This window comes from Lepisma saccharinum, chromosome 27 (assembly GCF_977018435.1).
Source record: "Lepisma saccharinum chromosome 27, izLepSacc3.1, whole genome shotgun sequence".
Lineage (NCBI taxonomy): Eukaryota > Metazoa > Arthropoda > Insecta > Zygentoma > Lepismatidae > Lepisma > Lepisma saccharinum.
In genome coordinates, this window is record NC_139255.1 from 58,561,912 (window position 1) to 58,582,235 (window position 20,324).

General features: G+C 40.8%; 1 non-coding gene across 1 annotated transcript; it reads left to right on the forward strand.

Moving 5' to 3' along the window:
* Positions 1 to 5,495: 5,495 nt before the first annotated feature.
* TRNAT-UGU (transfer RNA threonine (anticodon UGU)) lies at positions 5,496 to 5,570 on the forward strand. The gene has a single exon. It is a non-coding gene; the product is annotated as a tRNA-Thr (tRNA).
* Positions 5,571 to 20,324: the final 14,754 nt, after the last annotated feature.

The window sequence follows — 20,324 nt, forward strand, 5'->3', positions numbered from 1 at the left end:
CTGGGCACACCCCAATCAGAAGATCGAATAGACTTAGGAGACCTCCTGATAGATACAGTGAGACCAGCACTTAAAACAAAAAAAAAGAGACTCCAGGAGGAGATGATAGACGCATGATAAGAGGAAGAAGAAGAATATGTATTCTATAGCATGTTATTGATTGGTTGTTATAGTAACCGTGTGTAAGATGTACGTGAATGGCTTCCATGTATTAAAGTTATATTGTTTAATTTGAACCTACGTATTTTGTATGTCTTGTGCATGTATAGATAAGAACTCACACAACAAAACAAGGCTTACAGTCAGAACGTGTTCCAGCTTGTCATCGGTAGTAGACAGTTTCCGATGTGAGTTTAGTCGCAGTCTAGGTGTGATGCCCGTTCGTCCCAAAGTTGATTTACTCGCGAGTAAGAGTTAAAATAGAGTTAATCCACGAATCGGCTGAGGACATGTTGCACCAACAGAAACCCCACAAAACTTGGAAGTAAAAGAATCAACTTTCCGTCCGAGTAAAAGTGGAAGTAACCCAATAGCAGTGCAGTAATGGCCATGGGCATCCGGAAGGGGGGGCAAGGGGGGCCGTGGCCCCTCCTGGAAAATGAAAGTCAACCAAAAATTATATATTTTTGACATATAATTCCATTTCAGCCACAATAATATGTGTCAATTATTGCATGAATATGATAAATTCAAATTTAGCAATGTTTTCTAAGGGAACAACACTATCATTTAGAAAAATGTGTCTTGCTTGTCACCTCCTGGGAAAAAAATACATTCCTTGCCCCTACCTGGAAAAATTCCTCCGGACGTCCATGGTAATGGCTGCCACCTGCAACCGGCAATGTATCACTTAGAAATTTCAAAACAAAATAAATGTTTGATCGGAAGTAATAAACTCAAGCCATGCACATAAAATATATTTTACTACATACGCATTTACTGTGGACATTCAACACTACAGAGTTTGTAAAAATGGATGACAAATTGACGTCATCACGCAGTGTATTTTGGGAAGAAACAGCATGAAGCTGGGCAAACAGATTCGCAGAAGGTTACATAAAGTAGAACTGTATAATATGTATTCATGTCCAGATATTATTAGAATAATTAAATCAACAAGACTTAGGTGGGCACGAATGGGAGAGGAATGAAGAGTGTACAGGATTCTTGTTGGGAAACCTGATGGTAAGATACCAGTACAAAGGCCAAGACGAAGATGGAGCTAAAGGAAATCGGTAAGGATGGAAAAGATTGGATTGATCTTGCTCAGGATAGGGACAGATGGAAGGCTTGTGTTGCTGCAGCCATAAACCTTCGGGTTTAAGAAGGCTAGAGATTTAGGCAGCGAGAAATTTGCTATATTTTACACGTACACATTCTTTATATATCTGGAATCACTTTGGCACCCAGAATGCTTACCTGGCAGGTTTTCAACGCAGGATTTCAAAAGAGGGAGGAGTCTGACTACAATATTTCCTTAGTAGGGGAAAACACTTTTTGGGGCGCTCTAAGTTTGTTCCAAATATTATCTTTTTGTCCGTTCTGCTCCCCACCTGCCTCGATACCCAGGGTGACCACACCTCTGCCACAGCTGCTTCGTGACCTCCAACATTTCTACGACTATCTGTGACTAAGGACATGTGCAATGATATTGTACCATTTTAAAACCATGTTTTATTTTTTCATCTCAGTGTCCCCTTAAAAGACACCGAACACCCTGTAATTACGTAGATTGTCAAATGCCCAACTCATAGGTTCGGAGCAATTAGCCCAATCATTGTCTTATCTAAAAACTCATAACTTCCTTTGCAATTACTACCTTTTCGGTTTGCTGAACAAGTATTATGTCCTTGCTTCCTATCAGTTCGGGCTTAAAATAAGTACCTGTGCTTCTGCGTTTCGTACAACCTTTACTTACTAACATTATCAATTGTCTGTCCACATCGTAGAGGGCTTTTTTGCGCGCCCTATGTTGCGGCACTACTTTCAAAAGCTCAAACAGAAACGTTCACAGTTGCAGAAAAACTTAGCTCATCTTCTTTTCTCAAAATTTTGCAGGACGTAGACCATTCCGCACTTGCCCCCCCTTCCCCTGAGGTTACTGGAAAGAGTTAATGTACTTCCAATGGTGAAATTGTAGAGATATTTTATAACAAAACGAATTGTTTTCTATGACTTACAGACCGTAAGTTACACCAACTATTATTATTATTATTATTATTATTATTATTTGAAGTACGGTTACATAGTGGACACAAAGTCGCTTTTCCCAATCATTAATTTCTTCATTTATTGGGAAAGCGACTTTGTGCCCACCCTGTATAAGCTTCCAGTCTATTTTACACTGATTATTTAACTATAATAAATAGCTTTTTGTCCTACATGAATTAATGTTAAGTATACAGTTATGCAAATTGTATATAGATATACTAAATTAAATAAACTCCATTGCGCAACAGCCCTTGAAGGGCCAGGGACTAACAGAGCGGCTTTTTATTGGGTGACGAGTGGTCAGAGCATAGAGTCCAATCGTCACTGTTTTCTGGCTTTCGTGACCGGAGCCCGTTACTTCCCAATTGTCCTCACGACGCTGGGTCAACGCCGAAATTTTGGGGCAACCAACGGGAATCGAACCCTGGACCTCCCGAACCAAAGACGAGAGCGCTAACCACTTGGCTACGCGGGAGCCCATATAAATATACAGAATATGGAAATTACAAATGTATGTATTAAAAAAGAACATAAGTATAGTAGTAGTAATAGAAATGTAATAATAATATTAATAACAACAATAAAAATAACAATAATGACAATAATATTCATAATAATAGAAAAAATTCTGTGGCTCGAACCCCCCCCCGGAAAAAAAAGTCCTGCGAGCGCCTTTGGACCCATACATATGTTTCTGTGTGTGTGTGTGTGTGTGTGTGTGTGTGTGTGTGTGTGTGTGTGAGAGAGAGAGAGAGAGAGTGTGTGTGTGTGTGTGTATATATAGATTTAGATCTTTCTCCCCCATTACTCATCAATTATTTTGCACCCTGTCTTGACTACATCAGTGGGTATTTCTCATTTCTTTCTTGGCCTCTCAAATGGCGCAGTGGTGGCCAAGAGGTACCGGGTTCGAAACCTGGTGGAGGCACATAGTAGTTCTGATCCCACTTTAAACTGTAGGTCCAGTCCCAATTAGCCTTACTGTGCATAAAGTGGACTTAAAACACCAAAGCAATCAATACTTTCTTCCGCTTCCATTCTGGGCAGCAAACACATGTTTACTGCCGCTGGAAATCTTCCCTCGGTGCAGAAGAAACAACAACAACCGTGTTTGGAAAGTTTGGGGTAAACAAACATCGTCCACTTTCACCCTTTCCTGCGGAAGAAGCCTCGTGGGAAAGGGTGAATGTCCATTATCTTAAAATGGTCAGGTAAGCGACGTGAGGTAGGTTGCTTAAGTAAAGGAGGACATTCATTTTACCTTTTCGTGGTAGACGAGACAGTCGCTGAATTCTTTGAATTCTTGTTTTGATCCTAACCACTTTGTGCCTGCACCGGGTATCGAACTGTCGCTGAAAAATTTGCATGTGTCCTCTTTTACAACAGTTACTGCACACCGTGTCCCTTTGTGTACATTAGTAGCATAGGAACGATTTTGATTTTGATAGTAAAAGTATATACAGAAGGTCGTTTCATGTCCATGGTAAGAAAGTTAGAACCCACCTGACCTTAAGAAAAACCATGACGCCACGAGCGGTGGTGCTCCACGTGATACCCCTGTCTTGTAGCAATGGCCCTGCAGCGGAGTTTCCATTGAAGGAGACTGCGTTGAAGAACACATTGGTCCAAACGATCATATTCCTCCTGACGAGCTTTCCAAAGACCCTCAATTGTGAGGAGCCGTCTGCTTCCCAAGGCTCGTTTCAACAACGGAAACCCACAGAAATCCATGGAAGAGGCATCGGGGGATTTCACAGGAATGTCTGTAAAGGGGATTGCATGAATTCCCGTTTCACGTGCCATCCGGTGCCGTATGACTGGAAGCCTTGTCCTGGTGGATGACAACACGAGATGTGTCGCTGCCATAGAGAGAAGGAATATCATATCTGTAAAGTGGCTCCAAAATATTCGTCTGGTAATAGGCTGCATTTATTTTAGCCTTTTTTATCACTCTGCGCAGTGGAAGTTTGCCGTTATGGCAGTAACCACCAACAACCATGAACCCGCGTGGAAAACTTTCAGCTCATTCACGTACCCACTCAGATCGACCTCTTGCATCACGTGGACGATAGTAGATGGCCCTTTGATTACCACATCCCGGCAGATACATCCATGCTTCATCCAGGGACACCACATACTTCCAGCGGTCCCCTGCCAGATGGCGTTCGTAGAGCTTCCGACTATCGGTCTTTCTCTCTTGGACATGTGAGGCACGCAACTTATGATCTTGAGCCTTGTGCTTCCGCACAAGTTGTAAATCTTGGGCTATGATGCAATTTACAGTTGCAGGGAAACATTGCACTCCCTGTGCAATCACTCTTTGCGTTGCAGGGTTTTCACATTGCACCAAGGATCTCACTTTCCGCACAACATCGGAGGAACGCTTGGGCTTCCGATATGTCAGAGGCCCACTTTGAGTGGTTCCAGCAACAGGTACGGTGCAAGCTTTATGGCGATTCAACACTGCATTGATGCCCTTCTTTGACACATGGAATGCTTTCATGTGGCACTGTTTAATTATCTGGCTATAACTATAACCAACGTCGGAAAGGGCACAGATGTACTCCTCCCAAAAGACTGGAATTTTTGGTGCCATATAAACACTCACTCACACACCAACCATCGTTTTTGCAAGTCAACACACAGTACTTTCGTCCTACTGGCTCTGGCTGATCTGTGCTATGCCTACGTGCTGCTCCTTGGTGATCGAAATCGTTACCATCAACGTGAAACAACCTTCTGTATATACGTATATATATATATATATATATATATATATATATATATATATGTGTGTGTGTGTGTGTGTGGGGGGGGGGTGTGTGTGTGTGTGTGTGTGTGTGCTGTATACACACACGTATACAGTGCCTTTGTTTTGGCTGTGGGCCGAGGTAGCGCATAACATGGTTAAGATGCCGGCATTTTCGTCCCGTAACGTCTCGCTTAGTTACGCACATATCTTAAGCATGTAGACAATTATACGAGGATCATTGTTGTTGGAGTGTCAACATGTATGAGAAAGAGACATCAAAGAAGATACGCACTTAACTTCGTTTAGTAGTTCAGTCTCTTTATGTGCAGGCGAAAGAGTCCATCCTACTTTATCTTTTTTCTTTTTGTGTTATTTACTATTTACTATCATTACATCTATATATCATCGTTTATATGTAAGGTGAAGCTCATATGTTTTTCCCTGGTTATTTTCTTGGTTATCATGTGTAAGCTCTAACCCAAACTGTCAGGTTAATACTCTATACTTCTCTTTCATATCTAATCTTATATTGGCCTCCCCCATGGCGCAGTGGTAGCGTCATTGTCTTGTAATCAAGGGGTCCCGGGTTCGATACCCGGTGGAGGCACAAGTGGTTCGGATCCCACTTTAAACTGTAGGTCCAGTCCCGATTAGCCTTACTGTGCATAAAGTGGACTTAAAACACCAACTCAATGGATCTAATCTTATATTAATTTTTATATTACTGTAACACATAATATCATAGTATTGTACCTTATGAATTCTGCTGATTGCATATTTTGTGTACCAAACAGTGTTATAATACAAGACACTGTAAGTGGGCATTTGCCTGTAGTGTCATGTATTTAAATAAATAAATAAATTACAATCATTCAGTGTAATCTCCTGCTGCTGTGTGAACACGTTTCCAAACATCTGGCAGTCGTTGGATGCCGTTGAGAGCTCCCGTTCGTGCCAGTGTGCTCAGAGACCACCCTGTGGCCGGAATAATGCTCGGGAAGTTTGTAAAGCGTTTTCCCCTCAGCGGTTCCTTCATCTTGGGAAGCAAATAAAAGTCGCAGGGACTCATGTCAGGAGAATAAGGTGGGTGCTCCAACGCCGATCATTCTCCAGCAATCTGCGAAGTGCATCATGCGACAACTGACAAGCATATACCAACAGCGTTGCCACTACAAGAAAAATGTCCGTTATATTTATATTGCATAATGAGTACTAATCTGTGTTATAAGGGTTCTTCAAAGTTGTTCACGCTCTATCTCGGCCCAGAGCCAAAACGAACGCACTGTACATATGTACATGCATGTGTATATATACACAACAAGAAATGTATTAGTTCACAAATGAAGCAGCTGTCAAAAACGCCTTTGAGGAGTTTCTTACAGTCCAGAACGTTGAACATCTACGGAGGTGGCATTAATGCACTAGTATCTCGTTGGGTGAAGTGTGTAACATCTTTTGGTACCTATTTTGATTAATAAAATTTCCTTTCCACTGAGTTACCGTTATTTGAAGTTTCACTACCAAATCTGACATTCATGTGGAACAACTTAATAGAAATTACAAAGTCCCCTTATTCAGAACTGAGAAAGAATTGAAGGATTATGAGAGAAATGAAAGCTAGTTCATGCCATTGTGATTAACTAATACAAAGAAGCCTTTAAAATGTTAAGTGATAAATAACTTTGCTAAAAAATTACGATTTGTATTTTAGCTTAAAATCCCTTGCTTACAAACTATAAGTGTCTGGTTATAAGAAATTTGAGTCAATGAACTTGAAAATATTTTGGGACAATTCTACGAAAATCATATTCTGGAAGATAAATTCATATGTTGCCTTTGTATTCTTCATTAATTGTACAGGAGATGCTTGAATTGCAAATGATAATATATACGTGTATATAGAATGACATAATTAAAATGTACATATGCTGATATATCATTACATGTTTACAGAAGGGAATGGGGTTGAAAGGAAATGAGACAGAAAGAGGAAAACACAGTTGCATGATTCCTGGTCTTCAGCAACCAATGGGCGGCGTGATTGGCACCAGGTTGTCCGATGTATCTTGAGGAGCTATCGGAGGGTCTGTGCTGGGTTTGGGACGATTTACGATAGCTCTTTTCAGGAGTGTCCATGCACTTTCGATGCAGTTAAGGTTGGGGAATAAGCTGGAAATGGCTGCGATGCCCTTATCATCATCCGTTCTTGCAGGAGCCCAGAATCCATCGCATCGCGACGTCTGGCGTCTGACTGCCCTCCTCCGGAGTGGGTGAACTAAGGTCGGAATTATTTCAGCATTGTCCCCGCATAAAGCGGCTCTGGGGCTCACCGAGCCTCAAATCAATGGGTACCTGGGGACAACCGGGTAAAGGTGGCCGGAGCGTGGTGCTGATGACAGCACCTCCAAAATGGTCGAGATCAAGAATGTGTGTGGGTCCTACGCCCCACAGCCCTATCTCAGGCATGGTGCAAAGTACACGGGGTATAGAACTTAGGTAGTATAGAACTCGACGGTGGGGATAGAACTTGGCATTGAAAATTTGCTATTAAAATCCACTCAGTGCCGTTGAGTTAAGCCGGCTTTAGACGAAAGCATTTCCGTTAACATTTTTTGCTAGCATAAATGCTATGTAAATGCTTCCAAAAATCTTAGAACAGGTAGTGCTTTACACGAAAGCATTTTATGGAACATTTCGGTTAGCTGTTTCAATTACAATGTACAATACATGCAGCACGAAAGGCACGTCGATTTACGCCGTCAATGCTGATTACAATTGAAAAAGCTAAAATATTCTTTCATACGTGTACGGTAAACGTTACAAAGTATGTATTTAATCAGCGCCATTCTTCTCTACCTAAAACCATTTAATACGAAGCGATATTCCTCTCGGTTGAATAGTTATCGTCGTTTAAAAGTGTGAAGTGATACGTTGTTTACATCTCACGCGGCCGCCATTACAACTTCGCTCGTGACCTAGAGCTCGCCTCTGATTGGTTACGCTACGTAAAATGGTACGGACCGAGCCAATCCTTGAGAAATGCCATGAAATATGCCATGGCATCTGATTTCTCGCTTTACACGGTAGCATTTCTGTCATGGCGTAAATGTTAAGGAAAATGCTTTCGTCTAAAGCAGACTTTAGGCAACGCAGCCAACATCTTGCAGAGAAGCGAACACTTCAGGATGAAGATATCCCATTTTTAATGCCGGTGAGTGTACGCTGTCCCGGGAAACTCTGGAGCAGGCGAACGAAAACAAGTCCCTGCGCAAGTAAAGTGTAAATCACCAACCCTAAGACCTTCTGTAAACAAACCGTCTCACAGAGTCGATGTATCACTGAACACGGAGACCTTCTCGCACGCATAGAACTCGCCATGTTGAAAGTGGCACTATTTCCTTGATGTTCACATGATTTTTTTTTTAGACAATAACCAATGTTATAAAATATCATTATGTACACAAATATCTAAGCTCATTGAAAGTTACAATGTATATTCCTACAAAATGTTCACACTTATCTTGCCTTGCCATGTCACCAAGTTATTTTACGAAGTGCACTATATTTGGCGGAACAAAAATCGTTATTAGGATGCTTGTCAAAGTTTCCAACCGCAATAAATTTACGAACTTTCTTTGTCTTGTTTTGATCATCATCATCAATATATTTATTGGACTTACAGCATTGCATATGGCTCTTTATGCCAATTATATATTTTATTTACATAAAATCTACAAACAAATTTCTAATACACTCCTATCTATATTAAACCTTAGAAATATACATTACCATGTTATATCATTTTGTCTAAAAAAATTGCAAGTAAAATATATTCAATTCGCATGCAAGAAAGAAGTCAAATTTATGCGAAATGATTACTGGTGCAAAGAGTTAACCATAAAGGTGAGACAATAAGTACAAAAGAAAGAGCATTGGGTTTAAAGTGAGACGTCATTTGCGGCAGCGTATCCCATACTACAAATTGGCCGTTGTTTTACCTTACGTAATGAATCCTGTAACAACGCTGGATTTTCGTGTGGATTATTTTGCTTCTATGAGTTTTGTTTACAGAAGGTCTCAGGGTTGGTGATTTGAACTTTAGTAACGCGAGACAGCTCGACCAATGGATGCGTATGAAGGGAACTGAGTGCATGGAGGAGGAAAAATCTGGTGGCCACCAGCCGTTTGGAGCAGCACGCACTGCTTTCTCCCCTCCTCTACCCTCATGCGCGGCCCTGTTCCACAGATTTTATAGACAGAATGCAGTAAAATAAAAATTTAACCCCAGAACACTACCGGACGTAAAATTTACGTATCCTTTGCGCTCAAATCCTTCCCCTACCTCCCACCTCGCACCCACACGCTGAAGGTATTGATTTAGTTTGTTATGTTGTGCACTGTACGTCAGTTTTACGTAGCTGTAGTAAAACGAGAAAAATCTTTCACGTAATTTTGGCATTTGTAAATTCGATTTGGATAGTTAGATTTTGAAAACAAAAGTTTAGAACCATGCACTATTTTCTTGTAAGACTTTGAAATTACATTCGTTCCTTATATACAGCGTTATGAATATTATTATTGTTTGCTTTTCATTGTTTGAACTTTTCACCTTCATTCTTAATGTACGAACGGGCTTGTCAATCAAGACCTTCTCTAAAAATATTCTATGTTTAATAAAACCATGTTTATACATTTTAAAATGAAGAATAAAACTCCAATATAAGGAAAATATAATGTTCACAAAGAATCGTCATTTTGTTCTCACGATGTAGAGGTTGTTTTAAAAATCGATTCCTTCATGTACGTGAAATTTACGTAGCGGGAGTCGGTCTGCAGGTAACACGACGAATCTAGAGCAACTAAAAGTGGTCGTATCGCATGAGGACAAGATAAGCAGAGTCCTCTGGTGTTTCCTCCGATTGTTCAGTCAAAGGGAAACAGGTACTTGCGAACCTTGACCCTTCTTGCATCCCTGAAAGATAATTAAATCCGCTTCCGAGAACCGTCCGTTTTTTTGTAAACAATCGCCTTATCGGGCGGGGGAAAATTGTAGTGTAATAAAAAGAGCTGCGTGTTGCTATCGGCCGTCGTATCGCTTCCATGAATCGGGAGGAGGGGCCATCGATTTCGAGGTCACAATCCTCGCTCGGTTTGTGTATCGCGAAAAAACTCGCTTCTGTTTTGTGCGCAGAATGACTGGCGACGTGGATTGATTATATTCCCAGTGTATAATCAAAATGTATCATATTTTCTTTTCTTAGTCTGAAGTACAGCTGTCCTACATAATCATAATATAAATATATTACATATCATTTACATTATATATATACAGTATTGGTCAAATTATTGGACTCATTTGTTTAAACAATTAAACAGATAATCTCACTTTATGTAGAGAAATTTGAGATTTAATGTTTTGTGATACACATTGCATTGTTATACACACTGCAAGTATACTGTCAGTACTTCGTGTGACCACTTTTGGCTCTTTTCGAGCCTTTTAATCACTGCTTCTGTACAATTCCTTTATCACTCATATTTCTAAACTTCAAACCACGTGGTTTATGAAATTACATGTTGCACCGGAGATGCAAATAAAGAACCCCCTTACAACAATCAGAATTAATATTATTTCCTTTCTAATAACCAAAAAAATAGCATAAACAACACGGTAAACAATGTACGTATTGTTCAAGGCATTTTTGCAAATGTGCAAAGAAACATGCTGCCACCTATTCTTGGGACAGAGCATAAGATTATATCGAAGCAGACAAACAGTTTAATCCCATAAAAAGTTATAACAATCGTCAAATTTATTTAGTTAGAACACTTTCAAAGCAAGGAAAGGTGCTTCTTTTATACAATGAGTCCAATAATTTCACCAATACTGGATATATATATATATGGTATTATATTATTATTATTATTATTTAAGAGCAATAAGCAGAATATGTTGAAAGTTTAGACTGAGAATTATGTGAGGCTATTAAAAGTTTCAAAGTTATTGTTCCATTTAAATTCTGATTCACCCCTGTAGCGATATTCATTACTAAATTTAATTACTCGTACAAAACTGGGTGTGTTCAATATCAAACTGTTACTTTAATTATAACGTTGGCAATATTTAACCATATCCAATAACATAATTATAGATAAGGTAAAGTTCCTCGTGCATATAGCATATGCTATGAAGGCACATTTAGAGGATATGTGGTAGGCCTCCACACATTCTCGATCTCGGCCACTTTGGAGGTGATGTGATGAACACCACGCTCCGGCCGCCTTTGCTAAACCCTTTGTATTGTCTTGTTTTCTTCTTGCTACAATTTCAGTACAAAATGGTCTTTCAGCACTGTATCCGAAAGTTTAAGTAAATAAATTAATGACTTCGGTTTCTTTTCGATGAAATAATACACATCCCACCTCTGGTACAGTGGGATTCATTAGTATTACCGTGCAAATTGTCCATCACCATGTTCGTGCACTTTATTTCACCCAACAAGAGCTTCAAGAATTAAATGAAAACTCAAAACAAGCTGTTGACAACTTCTGCACCAGCATACATAAAAATCCATCGCATAAAAACACATAGGATATAAGAGAAAAATTAATGAACATAGTCATGGACAATTTGCACGGTAATACTCATGGATCCCACTGTACCACTGTGTTAGTGGTATGCAATTAATTTTAGCAGGTAATTTGCAGAGCCGTAAAATGTGCCGCGTGTAAGGAGCCTAGGTCAGACACACGTACGCGGATTAACTATACTGCACTGTCTTGCCATGGGAACATTAGAGTCTGTCAGTGAAGGACTTCGCCCTCGAGAAATCACTGTGTCACAGCAGAATCATCCCTGTCTTCCGGATCGAAGTCCAAGTCTCGAGCTTTGGATCGCAGCTGCCTTCCTTCGTGTGTCACAGACCTCCTGTTTCCTACGGAGTCCAGTTCACCCTTGCTACGAACTGGCTGCAACTTTGTTTACTTAAAATTGGTGAATCACTACGTCTCTCTTCCTTCAAGTTGTCTCTGGGTGTATTTTATTATCTGTTCTTTAACTGTGTGTGTCTCGTTCCGTGGGCGTCGAGGTCCATCGCTCCCATCCTCCTGCCCATGGACATGGTTCACCTCAGGTTGGACAAAAAACAATGCTTGTTACTTTTATTGTTAATAACGGAAATAAAGTTTAGTTAGTTATTATTCGAACAGAATAAAAAAAGTAAAAAGAATCAAAATAATAGTGTAAATATATATACTCTACCATTTGAACCAAAGAACAAATGCTTTCACAATTTTTTTTAAAAAATAAAGTTTTATGTGAAATGTCGCACAACATAAACACTATGACTAAAATTCCCCCTAACTTTTTCTTGAACGAGTTGTGTCAAAGTTAATAACAACATAGTATAACTATGCATTTCAGTACACTAACTATATGAAATGTAAACAGATGTGCTCTCATCTTGTGACTCAAGTGGAAAATTGTCCCCAAGGTTATAATAATAATAATAAATTGGAATAGAATTTGTTTATTTTTTTATTAGTTTATAATAATCATAATACATAATAATTATAATTGTTGTTATTATTTCTGATATTCAAGTTTTCTCAATGTTTTCTCTTCCCCCACAAAAATTTATGGCAGCGACGCCTGTTTCTCCTTCTTCTCTATCTATGCTCGTCTTTTTCTCTCTTTCTCGTTTATGTGTATTTCCTCTCTCTCTCTCTCTCTCTCTCATTCTGTGTATTTCTCCTTCGACCTTCAAGTAGAGTCCACGTGCATTCGGAACATCTCCAGCTGACTGCGCGAGTCTAGCCAGCGAGCCTACGAGCAGTGTACAGCGTGAGCATTAGAGTTAGCTATAGGCGCAGAGTAGAGATGACGTCAGCCGTTCACTTCTTGATTGGAGGCGTGTTGAGTTATGACTCGCTCCCAAGGTGCAAGCGCAGAACGGCCAGAGCTGTTACGGATATAATTTCACTCTACGCAGCAGACAGAAAACCTCTCTTTGTGCGTCTCGCAATGTGAATGTGTGTGTGTAAGGGAGATAGAAACAAACAGAGAGAGAGAGAGACATTGGCCAGTCAGATCCAGGATTCGAGAGTCCGATATTTATTTCTTTACGAAGAAAACTTCAGCCCAGTCACCTGTTGGCAACTTCACACCGAAATCATCAGTTATGAAAAGAATTGGAAATTCAGACGCACGAAACTGTTTACAACAAAATATCTGTAAATAACATCTCGATTCCTCACATTGTGCAATAAGAAAACTTATGAAACAAATAGAAATGCAATACGAAGTGATATTTTGCAATAAACGTATGTACCAGGAAAAAAATAAGAGATAACTTGAGAATATCATATCTGACGAGATGAAGAGGAAAAATTGTAAACATTTATTTACACTCTATAGGGACGATTGCAGGTAGGCGCATCCGGCCTCCGTGGGGGAGTGGTTAGCGTATCGGGTTACGAAACCAGAGGTCCCAGGTTCGAATGTTATAAACTAATAAAGACTAACAAATGTTTATTCCAAATGTATTATTATTATTATTTGTATTGTTCTTGTATCCTTAGGGAGACTCTTCTGCTTGATCTACCAGATGACTGAGTATACAGCACAACTGCATGTTTATTATTACTTTACATGTCATGCAGTTGCCATCTCCGTGGAGTGGTTAGCATATCGCACTGCGACGTCAGTGGTCCCGGGTTCGAATCCCGGTCTGGGCATGGGTTTTATTTGTGAGCCTCCCTTCATGAATTTCATCATCATTCATCACTCATCCTTATCTTCGCGATTAGCCAAAAGTGGTAGAAGTGCAAAGTAAAATAAACGAGGTGAATCAGTCATACAGTTACTGTACTGAAATGCACAGTTATTCTGTTCTGTTATTAACTTTTATGCACCTCATTGAAGAAAAACCTTTAAAAGTTTGGGGGTAGTCGTAGTGTATGTTGTGTGACCTCTCACATAAAACTCTGATTTTTGGAATATTGAATGCTGTAAAATCATTTTTCTTTGGTGTATAGAATATTGAAATATAAACTGGTTCTTACTTCAATTTTTCTATTTAACGAATCTGTATTTTGTTATTCTGAACACACCTTGTTATTTTAATTGTTAATAACACGTATATTGTGATTTTTTGCAACTTGAAATGAACAATGTCAATTCCCGGAGGGTCGACCCCCACCCCCTCCTCCCGACGCCCATGACCAAGACAGCTGCTTTGTGAGATAAGGCTGTTATCAGTGGTGGAATCCGTTATTGTTACAAGTCGTGTGAATACATACTGCAAGACCAGTCGAAAGGCGGAAAGTAGTGCCTTGCGAGCAGGACACGATGCAGGAAGTGGAGACTCCCTCAAATGCTGATTGCGAGGCCAAGGAATGCTCACAGTAGCCGGGTTCGTTGGTGTAATGCAACGGTTCATTCACCACGGACGCCTTTCCATACATTGTGATGTTGCTGACGTCCCAGGACTAAAGTTCCTCATCAACAGTATCTTATTACAATTTATTACAGAGGAATTTGAAGACGTCAGGCAGGGCCGGAGCGAGAGAGGCAAGGGGGTTTGAAGCCTCGTCATGAACACAGGACGCCATTCAAAGCTTTTTTCTTAAGATAACGAAGTCAGAATATGCGATTGGAATAGGTATATCCTCGTAGCTGGAATTTATGTTTCTTAAAGTAGTACTAATAGTAAATTTTAAAAGATGTTCTTCAGACATAACTGAAATATTTTTAAATATGCTAAACTCTTTTGAAATTCAGAAATGCAAATCACGAATCCTGAAATATAACCTACATTATTTTTCACTGTGTCTTTCTTTGTTTCCTCATTTCAAAATTTGTAGGATATAAACATCACATAAAATATTGGTGCTTCGTAGTGCCGGGGGAGAGGGGGGTACGAGGAGGGTGTCGAAATATGTAGCTACGGTACTGATATCGGGGTAAATATTACCAAAGGTTACAGTTTTGTATTAACATTTTCCGCTCTGTCATTTCTAATTTCCACTTCGGTTAAGATTAAGGGGACAAGATACGATTGTGCATTTATTTCAATATCGCCCAAATGAGCACTGCTACTAAAAAAAACCTGGGTGTATCCAAAAGTATGAATTTCTCTCCATGTTGCAAGTGGAAGCGTTTTTTTATGTTGATATTAAGCTAGATAGGACCTTTAAATAATATGACGAATAAGAATTTTCGGAATCCCATGTATTCCTTATGGGGAATTAACTTCAACATCAAGTTACGGCTAATCAAATGGGAGTTTCGACTTTTCTGCTGGGCAATCACTTCTTCAAACTGCCCCCTTCCCGTTGATATCATTTTCTACTCCATCGGAAGTTTGATATTCCCAAGATAACAAATCAAATAATAGTCCCATAAGCCCTATGCATTTCTCCTTGCCTCTTGGCAGTGTTGCCAAACCTGGTGAGCATAAAAGAGCTAAATTTCACCTTAAATTGAGTTAAAAATTACTTTCAAGGAGTTAGATTTACGAAGTCTGGATAAAGTTTTTCCTAGGGTAATGTTAGTTGTCAAAGGGGTGGGGCGCTGCTATTACCGTTAACTCTAATTTGATGACAATTTATTCTTAGTTTTCACCATCTAGATCCGGCGGCATTACCCATTTCATGGTCGTACGAAATCGAAAATAAAGGATTCCCTAGTAACAATATTATGCCAATTTCACGTCAACACGGCGCTATATAAAAAAAATGACTTGGGATTTAAGAGGGGGTGGGGTGACGCAGCCAATATAACAATATCACGTCACGTGCAAAATGTATAATTATGACAAAAGTTGGTCTAGGTGTATGCCGGAACCAGTGATGGTATCATAGTGGCGCACGGGGACAGGCGCCCCAGTTCACAGGCAAACGAGTGCACGAAAGAGCCAGCTCTGGCTCCAAGAGAGCTAAGTTGGCAACACTGACTCGGAGGGAAAAGCCGGGCGTAGACTGTCAAGGATGAATGACGAACTAATGAGTGATGAAACAAACTCAATTGTACATGCACATCTGATCTGGAATCGAAACTCGGACGTCTCGCGGGGCCTTCCCGAAGGCGCAGTGGTAGCGTCGTCACCGGATCCCACTTGAAACTGTAGGTCCAGTGCCGATTAGCCTTACTGTGCATAAAGTGGACGTAAAACACAAATCAATCGAACATCTCGCCTTGTAGCGATAAGGTTGGCTATGAGTATGTATGGTAAAGCAAGGCAAAGTTCCTCGTCCACATAGCACTGTGGGGTTAGGGTCCCACACATTCTGGATCTCAGCCATGTTGGAGGTGATGTGATCAGCACCACGCTCCGACCGCCTTTACCCCCCCCAGTGTTGCCCTCAGGTGCCCATTGATTTGAGGCTGGGTGAGCCCCAGAACCGCTTTTATGCGGGCAGACGGGCGGAAAAATTCCGGCGTTAGACCACCCATCCCGGGAATCGAACCCGGTTCTCCCGTGTGGCAGTCTGATTAATTTATTGAAGATTATCATTTTTGTTATTTGCGCGAAGAAGATAAATTTAGTGGGGTGTAAGGGGTACCTTCCACGTAGGCGCCCAAAAGTCAACCTCACTTCCACGTAGTGCACCCTGGACTAAAGACTAACGAGGCTCTGGCGACTGGCACTATGGCCAGTATAATTTTGTGTGTGTCGTCCTGTTTTTTGTCTTTGTGTGTGCTGAGTGCCCCTTTACAGCCTCAGCTTTTAACAGAAGTCAGAACATTTTAAATTTTTTTTATGCAACGTTAGAGTTGTTCTATGTCATGGTAAGGGGCTGGTCCCCGTATAATGTGACGGGAGCAAAATAGCCTAAGTGCTCACGCTCCCAAAATTTTAAATTCAAATTCTAGTCAAAATTCAAAGATAAATTTAGTCCCTCAGATTGTGGAAACATTGATTGATAGTGCCCTCTTTCCTGAGCACGCCCCTGCACATAGCCACCCTCTCTCATTACAGCTTGCAGATCATGCGACACACTTCTTTTAAGTGACCTTGGAGCCAGTGGCGTGCGGTGACATTTAAAATAGGGTACGCAACAAGTGGCCAACGGAAATGAATTATGGGGGCCAGAACCCCCCCCCCCTCCCTGGCCATCATGTTATTCAGAAAATAACTTTTTTCTACAATTTGATAATGGGAAATTTCTCATCCTTGTATCAATATCCAAATGTAACGAGGTAAAATATATGTATGATATTTTATATTCGCAAATATATTCTGATAGTAGCTACGTAGAGTCCAACAATTCAACTTTGATTATTTCCTTCATGCAGTGCGATGAACATTGAACGGGAAGGAAATGGCTCAATCATTTTCCGTCCTTTCAAATTTCATGTAATAAATTTGATAAATCTCAGTATCCTGTACTATTTCACTTCATCTTTCGCAGAGGAAACCAACGAATAAGGCCAACAATAAAGTTTCACTGTTTTTCTACTCAGTCAATCACTCAGTAGAGATATTTTTTCTTCTTCTCAAAAATCAAAATGACTAATATACTGCTTACCATCCTTCACAACTCCTGCCTGAAACAATTTTTCCAAATCGGGAACAGACCTTCCATTTCGGATTGTCTACACTTTTTTCGTAAATTCCGAAAATCCCTTCTCCAGTATGTCATCAATAACTCCCGGTCCCCCTATTTTATCACTTCACAGCACCGACAAACAATAGAGATCCTGTAATGTAAATAATATGAACGAAACACTCGCTGCAAATTTCACACGACAGAAGAAAGCAAACGTCAACTTCCCACAGCACGTTGTGTCCGGTCCGCTATGCCCGAAAACCACGCGTTCTTGTGGACGAATGAATCGGAGTTGCCAGTCGACAAAGTATTTTGTAGAAGGGAGATAATTAAGGACAAGTAGAAAATACGTCAGCATACATCCCAGAACACTTCAAAAGCTAAACTACCGTACATCACTTTGCAATGTCTGGCGGAAGAAGGGGGGCTCATTCTAATCCCATTGTAAGCATTGTGTTTTATTATGTTTTTCTTTTATCATTCATTCATATCGTTGGGTCAACAATCAACACCCATGCTATGGAACTCAAAGGAAATGTTGATTCCGAAAGGAGATAAACAGATACTCTCATACTCTGAGAATTGTGCAAAACTTGCAAATCGTTCACATATTTTCCCCTCGACACAGTGACAGTCCATTCTGGTCCTCACCTCCCTATACGAAAAAAAAAAACTTGCTAGTGTAACTTTAACCTCACATAAATATTTTATATGTGATAGTTTACGCGTATATTAAATATGATCTTCCACCACTACATATTCTTGCCCTCCTGTCTGATTCCTGTATCACTTTTTATAATGTATTTTTATTGCAACCCAACAGTGATCTATCTACGCGTGGCTGCTAAATGCTAGTAAGCTAAGCATTCCAGAAAAAAATATGTTGACTACTGTCAACACTGCATACGCTGTCAAAATCTTGGGTACCCTCGATGCTTAGAACCTGGAAAGAAGTGGGAGAGAGGGTAAGCGCGGGCAGACCCAAACACGTGGTCGGGCTGATATGAGCCAATGGGGTTACCTTCCGAATTTCTAGGGTACCAAGCAGAAGAAACAGCGTCTTTCTGCGGAAATCGGCAGGAACGCGGATCGGGTGGGTGTCGGTCACAATCGGGATCATTCGGGACTGCCTTCAGGAAGGCAGCAGCGTGTTCGTGCGGAAATCGGAATTTCTTGCAGTGGAACTGCTTTCGGAGCGATAATTGTTGAATTTTCATGTTCGGGGAAGACGAAAAAATGTTTATTTTTTCTTACGGTGTTGTGGGTACGCAGTGAGTACCTTGCGTATCCTGAATGCACGCCGCTGCTTGGAGCTGTTGACGTGCTTCGCGTTCTTATCACTGGTCTCGGGATGCAGGAATTCGCCGCAACGTCCCGGAGGAAAACAGCTTCTCGTCTCCTGGCTCTTCCCGCGAAACAAGGATCCGTGGCCAAGTACAGAGAGAGGCACGTGGGGATTCTTCGAACTCACACCGGAAGTTCCACGTGGGCGAGACGCGTCGCAGATTCCAGAACGCATCTCGTGCGCCTGAAGTTTTCAGCCAGCGACGGTGACGAATTTTTGCGATGCGTTGTAGAAATCGCGTACTATCTGATCGTGACAACGATGCTGCGTATTTAGTCGAACACCATGTAAGCGCCAGATTAGAAAGTAAAAATAGATCAACACCTTGCTTATATTTTACAGGACGAAACGTTACACGACATTCGTTCATGGAAAATGAAACTTAGTCAGTTTGAAGGAAGGCTGTGCCTGTGGTTAGCGCATCGCGCTGCGACGCCAAGGGTCCCGGGTTCGAATCCCGCTCGGGCTTGGTTGTTTGTGATTCACCCATTTCATCACTCATCCCCATCTTGGCAAATTACACGAAGTAAAATAAACTAAATCAATCAATTAACAAGTGACTAACGTATACACTCACCTCACTACTCCGCCAGTTTGTTTCTTTATACAGCATATTTGCAGAAGATACAAGTGTATCAATCAATATACGCCGTATAAAACTCACCTTACTACTAACGTTGTTGTCCCTACACCGCTCATATAATCGAATCAGTATGTATGATCATGGACGTCCGCATGGGGGGGGGGCAAAGGAGGCATATTTCCCCCCATAATAGTGATGGTCCCTCATACAACACTGCTTCAGTCTGAAATTATCATATTAATTCAACGCCCTTATAATAATTAACATAAATTACCGTGACTGAAATTAATATTGAGTTGAATATGTAAATTTTAGGGTGGACATTAATTTTCCGGGGAGGGGGGGGGGTTGTTGAACAGCGGTGAGTGTGGGACTCGGATCTTGCCAGTTGATTCCGGGTTCGAGTCCTAATCAGGGCATGGATGTTTGTTTATTTCATCAAATCATTATTCACGCTCATTACTTTTATGTAGTAGGCTACTAGCTGATTGGCCGGCGTTGCCCGGGTATTTATTTATACCAATCTTCTATTAAAGGTGTCCGTGGGAGAAACATGGCGATCTTAAACCCACTCCGCAGTACTTAATAGACTGCCCTTGTGATTTGTTGATTGTCATCGGGAAAGCAAGTTTGTCTGTCTCTCTTAAATGTCATCGTGAATGTCACCAATTAGCATAGCGACTTCGAAAACTATGGATTCGACACTAATGTAGGTCATTTTTGACATTTTGTTTATCACCCCCTCTCACCCCCCTGCCGATAGGTGGTGAACTTGGAGTTGAACGGCATTCAGAGTGTCACTATTCATCTTAGCAACCCCGAAAACTATGGATTCCACACTAATATCGGTCGTTTTCGATTATTTTTACATGTCACCCCCT